We start from the raw sequence: 6,906 nt of genomic DNA on the forward strand, positions 1-6,906 counted from the left end.
TTCAGTTCCCAGGGGCCTATGTTCCAAGGGTCTTATGTTCCTGAGATCCTATGATAACAGGTTCCTGTGTTGGCAGGGTCCTATCTTCAGAGTCTTGTGTTCCAAGGGTCCCATGTTCTCAGGTTTCTATATTCACAGGGTTCTATGTTTCCCAAAGACCTATGTTCCCAGATTCATATGTTTCCACAGTTGTATTTCCCAGGGACCAATGTTGACAGAGTCATATGTTCCAATGAACCAATATTCCCTGGGACCTATGTTCCTAGAGACTTGTGCTCAAGGTTCCAAATTTTCCCAGAGACTTGTGTTCAGGGGGTCTGAATGTTCCGAGGGTCCTGGTCCCAGGGACCTATGTTTCCAGATCCTATGTTCTCAGTGAGCTATGTTCAAAGAGTCATGTTCCCAGGGTCCTGTATTCCCAAAGATCTACGTTTTCAAAGTAATATGACAAATAAGGCAGAACAGCAGACTTGACCAGGTGAGGTAGGGGATGATGATGATGAGGATGTGTCTCAAAGAAGAACAACAAGAACTTGATGCCAAAAATAGCTAAAACTGGTAAGTAAAGTGTGGCAAACACTAACCAGTAGGGATCTGGGAGAAGATGGCAAAGCTGAGTATCTGAATAGGGTTAGTTATGGCGACTCTGCTCTGAATCTGGGACACCTGAGTCAGAAACACACACACACACACACACACAAACACACACACAAACACACACTCACACATTCAGGTTACATATTTTAAAAATTACATTTGAATTTAGTTTAAACATTTTGATTATTTTCTGGATTCATTTATGGGCCCTTGATGGTCTTGTGCTTGTAAATGATCTGTATTGTGGCAGTCTTCAGCTCTCAGCTTCTCCCCTCTGAGCGCAGATTTACAAGTCCTAGGTGTAGAACAAAAAGGCACAAACATAATACATATTTATATTTTACCCATTATGTATGTTTTTACAAACTAAACATTGTTTACCGATTCATTTTGTTTTATTTTTCACTGTTAGTATGATCTGGACCTGTTAGAACAATTTAATTTGCCATTTTTTTTTTTCCACTGTCGTAAGTTGGATGATGTGTGATATGTGCCTCTATGTTTTTCCCATATGTGTGTATGAAGACTGTACTGCAAACAAAATCTACCACTGGGTACTAATACAGAACTTATACACTTATAATATACTAATACACTTGAACTTGAACTTGTCTAGGTAAAATGATTCAATACTTAATAAATTGGCAACAGTGAAAGTTAATATAAAAATATAATTCAACATTTTGAGTAAATTCCAGTCACACTACAGGGCTTTGAGTGAGCGCACATTCAAGAAAAATAATTACATGTATTTTTTCATTATTAGATTTTTTTATATTTTGCTTACTGAGTGGGCAACTATAAGTTCACATGTGGGGTCAATTTAGTCAACTTGTAACACAGCCTCTTAAGTTAGACTTAACAGACAGCTGCTTTTATCGTTATCTCCATAATTGAATTACAGCTGCCCCCCCTGCAGGGTGAGCTTTCACACTGTTTGCTTAGTGACAGCATGTTTAGATCAAACTGAGACTGACTTGTCTTAATGGATATAATGACTGTCAGCAGCAAAACGTCTGTTGTCGTTGTTCCATGATGTCAAACTAAATTTCTCTTGAACTATGAAGACTTTATAGTTTACTCTTCATAGTTTTAAAATAAAACTGTATTATAAATGCCTTGAAATGTGCAGTTATGTCATCATAATTCAAGTATTTAATTCAAATTGTTTCAATTTGAGTACAGACAGTTAGATGGTGATCAGGACCACTGGAGAGACAAATATGTGTGCGGGAAAATTTAAAGCAGATACTGTAAGCATAGTGATAGATTACCTGTTCCTCTTAAGAGATGTAAATCCATGTATAGACAAGCATGGTCAATGTTCTACTGCCAGACGATGACGCACATAGACTGTGCTGAGCACAGCCTAGCTACTTATCGTACGGTGTGTTCTGGGTTAACATACTGTATGTAATTCTTAGAGCATTATTTGGTTGTGGAACCTGTTGATCTTTGGGCCAGTTCTGATTTTAATTCGTGGGTTTGCCTGCTTGTGGCTCAAATCTTGCAAACAGAAGTGGAATGTCCACCTGTTGTCATTCAGTGCAGTATCTGGGAATTAACTTTTATTCATATTCAAAGACCAATAGTCATAATGGACAGAAGAACAACATTAAAGTTTACAAGAACAACACTACAACAACAATCAGTCTGGTTGTACAGGTGAGTGATTGTCCTTCAGATGGACTATACAGTTTTACTGTTTATTAGAACAAGGCACAGTTTCTTTGAAAAGCATCTTATGTCTAATACTTATATTGGCTCAGACAGCTGGACTGCCTGACCGTTGACGTAAAACCTTCTGAGTTGACAATGATCTACTTAAACCTTACCAAGATAAGCCCATCCTATTCAATGGCTCCACTTCAACTAGAGCAAATATGGTCAAAAAACTACTATTACCCTGAAATGCAAACACAAGGTGTTCTGCCTTCATATTTGAAAATGACTACATTGGGATAAAGCTGCCGTTTACATGCATGTGTTGGACTGGACTGGAGAAATAACACTTCATATAACACCCGTCATGGATTGTGGATGCTTCTTTGGCAGTTCTGTCTAATTCAATCATAACTTTTTGCATTAAAGAGCTCAGGAAAACATCTCAAGGTCATTATTGGTGTGACATTGGCATTTCTAGTCTTTGTTGCTATCAGTAAGGCTGGAAAGTCAGAATCAGTCTTTCAAAAGGCAAATGCAGAGACATCTGAGAGCAAACTGGACGTAAAAAACAAAGATTGCAAAAAGAATGGCAAAGCATCACCAGGAAACCTACAATACCTACTGCTCATGAACTTCAGCCAAATGATTTACAACCAATTATATAATATGACATATATTTATGGTGATTCTAATTTGTCTAATTATTGTTTGGACCCTAATTATAATTATGATAATAAAAAGTGGTACAATTCCTGAAAACAGTAAAAAGAAAAAGAAAAAAAAAAAGTCAGCACCGTAACATCATATTGACTGTTTGATTTCATATCTAATGTGCTGCAGTTCAGACTGAAAAAACCTCCTCTGTCTTTCATATTTTTTAGGAACTGCTGACAGCAACACTTTATGAAAACACCCTCAAAGCTCAGCCATTAACATATGGGTACCAGGAAAAAAGCTTTGTCCAGATATCTCTGCACCAGTGCTAATACACACTGACAAACATCGAGGAAACAACCTCTGATATTCATGAGTGTATAACTCATCCCCATCGAAGACAGCAAATCTTTCATTATCATTTTTGGGTTCCTTTTTAAATCCTTGTGCGGAAAATTGCTGCTCATCCCATTAGAGAGCTTCTTGGAAACACAGAGCAGATTGAACAATCGTGAAAGACCCTTCGCCTGCACCATATGATAACATGAGATGGAGGATCAAGCCTCAATCTGGGGTCCATCTCCTGGGACGGAGACAAATACCAGGCTTACGTAGACTTACATCAAATGACAGCTTTCATTTGGTCTTGTGACGTGACAACAGTGCAAAAAAGAGGCTTCATTTGGTGGTGAGGTTTGAATGAAAGTGTATTAGTCTTATCTAAAAGATTAATATTTCATTGCATTTCGGTTAAAAAGCAGCTGACAATTGCATTCATAATACATGTACTTTAATAAATAGAATATGAATGTTAAACGATCATCTGCAGGAAAGCAAAAAAAAAAATTTTTTATACCTGCAAAAATCCCAAGAGGACGCTGGATAACACAAATTCACTGCAATAATCTTAAAATCCCGATGAAGTCAGAAGCGAAAGATGAAATAAATGTCATATTTCCAATAGAATTAGTCTTATGGAACAAATTAAATTTGAATGAACTGAATCAAGGTCCACCATGAGTCTGCTGACCAGTGGAGTGGGACTTATAAAGTGTTAAAAACTGCTGGAGACTTTGTAAAAAGAAGTCTGAAAAATGAAAACACATACCAAATTACATCTTAGCTCCCGTGGTTTAGCAGAACTGACCAGAGGTCTATTGATTATCTGCAGCTAATGACAAACCTTCCAAATCTTCTCTGCACAAGCAAAATTCATAACTTATCATATATCAGCAATAACATTAAACATTCGTCATATTAAGCCTGCAGTCCATAACATATTGCTTAGTATGACTGCTGGGATACAAGCAGATTTAGCTGATCTGCGATTAAATCCATGGAAAACATTTTCCTCTCTGTGTCTCTCCATTCCTTCTCATTCTTGTACATGTTTCATCTCCTGACATTAAATATATGTGTTAACGCTTCATATGAAACAGTAGATTCCTGAGCATACATGTGCCATAGTCTTTAAACAGAGCTGACACTCAGACATATGAAATATCAGGAAACTCATTCTTTTTAAGTATTTCCGTCACATTATGGCATCAAGCTTCACAATACTGTTGAGGAACAAGACTAAAGATCGTCTGTGTAAAGTACACAACTGTTCTGACTTCCTCAGCCTGTCTGTGGCACCGTCTAAATCTTTACATGTAAACCTTCTTAGTTTTTTCAAAAGAGGCTAAATGATTTCCTGAAGTTGGGCAGGGACGTGTTTAGTAAATCACACAGGAATAAACAGTGTAGTTTTTCTGCAGAGTAGGACCTCAAGAATATTACTGCCGCAGGAACAATGTACCTGTTCGCCCTGTTGCTGGAATTAAATGTTGGCTTTTCACAGATAAGGTCAGGGCCGTAGCCAGCTATGAGGTCACCGAGGTCCGGACCTCGGTAAAAATTTCTGAGAGAAAAAAATAGAAGAAGCCCCAAACAGCATCATGTTAAACATATTAACACACCGGACAGCTTTTATTTTGAAACCGCACGCAGAAAGTTATCCGATGTACCGGTGGAAATCGCGGGACATTTTCAGTTGACAGGAGGAAGATAACGATACTGCGAGGTGAGGTCTGCAGGTCTATTTTTAGAAAGGCAATTGAATGAATCGGAGCAAAGATGTAGTGGTAAGAGGCTGCACCAATCCAAGTTATCATTTGCATGGATTAAAGTTCTCCGTCGCTATGACGGATTTCCGTCATTCAAACTTCACAGAGGCGACTTATGAGATCAGTGTAGGTCAGAGGAGAACATGTGGCTGATTTTTTTGACAGATTCTCACACTCTATAGCCAATGGTATCGTTACCAGCGTGTGCTGCCTCACTTTAAACAATATTATTAATAACGATAAGAATGAATGATTATGATGATGAAAAGAAGAAGTAGAAAATAGTGTACTGAAAAGTTCTGTAGATGGTTGACTATTTGAAAGAGTAAAACTTGAGAGAAAATGGCATGGTTTGATTTTATAGCTCTTCAGATCATCCTCCTCCTGTAAAACACTGTTGGTCAAATATTTAAACTTGATGTCTGCATTAGAGAACATGGTGTGGGGTGAGGCTGTAAATCTTTTTTTAGGACGTGTCAAGTAAAATGCCCTGTAACATGTTTCACAAATTACAAATTGGGAACATGACTTGGCTACAGCTCGAAAAAACATTCAGTCAAAAGATTTTTGGTGAGAACTGTACTAAGCTAAGAGAATGAGAAAAATAGTGAACTAGCCTACAGATGCAACAGATAGCCAATAGAGATGCTAACCTATAACCTACTGTAAATGTAGCCTAGGCTAAAAAACAAAAGGACATGCAATGAATCAGAATATTTTAAGGCCATGTTCAGTCACAGTATGAATTATCCATCAATAATATTATTTGGATGTTTGGATGGATAGGTAATAATGTGACTAAACATGGCATTAAAATATTAGGTCATGACTCAGTAGTATGCTTAGACATTTCATTTTAAAAATTCAACAGAGGATGAGACAGGAGAGAGAGATGAAGAGGTTGAAGGGACAGAGACAGAAGGGGAGGAGAGAGAGCAGGAGAAGGAACCAGTGAGATGCATGTGGAGTCAGTCAGGTCCATTATCAGCCCATGACCAGCTACATACAAAGGCCAGAGTCACTACTCTGATGAAGAAAAGGGTAAGAGTTCTTGTAAGCTATGGTATTAGTGTACTTGTTATTACGCCTCTCTCTCAATCACCATAGCCTATACCAAACACTTAATGTATACAGTTATAGATCATCTTAGTTGTGGTTTTTTTTTTTTTTTTGGTGGGGGGGGTGGACCTCGGTATTTCAAAAATCCTGGCTACGGCCCTGGATAAGGTACAATTGCATGTTTCATACATCTCATCATCATTTCTACAGTATGTGTCATATCATGTTCACATGTATGTGAGCATGTACGTACATAAGCTAACAGTCATGTCAGAAGAAGGAGGAGATGTCAATGTTGTGACAGCTAGGTGAGACAGTTGTGAAGCCTGAGACCACTGTTCATGACTGTGTTTCAACATTGGCACACTCTAAAACCACTGGATATGTTATTGAGATGTTTGGACCTTTTGCAGCTGTATTGATAGCCACAAAACTGGATCTATTTGACAAGGCTGTTTAATCTATCACTAAGGACAGCTGAAGAATGAGGCTAAGAATAACAGGAAACAGGGAGAAAGAAAGTGAATTACAAGCAGCAAAGGGCCACAGTTCAGATTTGATCTGTTTTGCATGGGGCTCACACTCTAACAACTGAGCTACTGCGCCGCCCCAAAAAACTGGGTATTTTTAAAGAGTCATCAGGACATTTTCCAGGTGAGTTCGTGGAAGCAGAACCAGGTATTTTAAGCCAAATATGATCTTTTCCTAACCCGAACCTATGCTTTAGTGTCTAAACCTAACCAGACCAGAAAAAAATAGTGTTGTCACAACATTAGATTGAAAACTGATCATAAATAAATGTAAAGTTTCAACACTTTCCAGG

Source organism: Sparus aurata, chromosome 11, assembly GCF_900880675.1.
Source record: "Sparus aurata chromosome 11, fSpaAur1.1, whole genome shotgun sequence".
Lineage (NCBI taxonomy): Eukaryota > Metazoa > Chordata > Actinopteri > Spariformes > Sparidae > Sparus > Sparus aurata.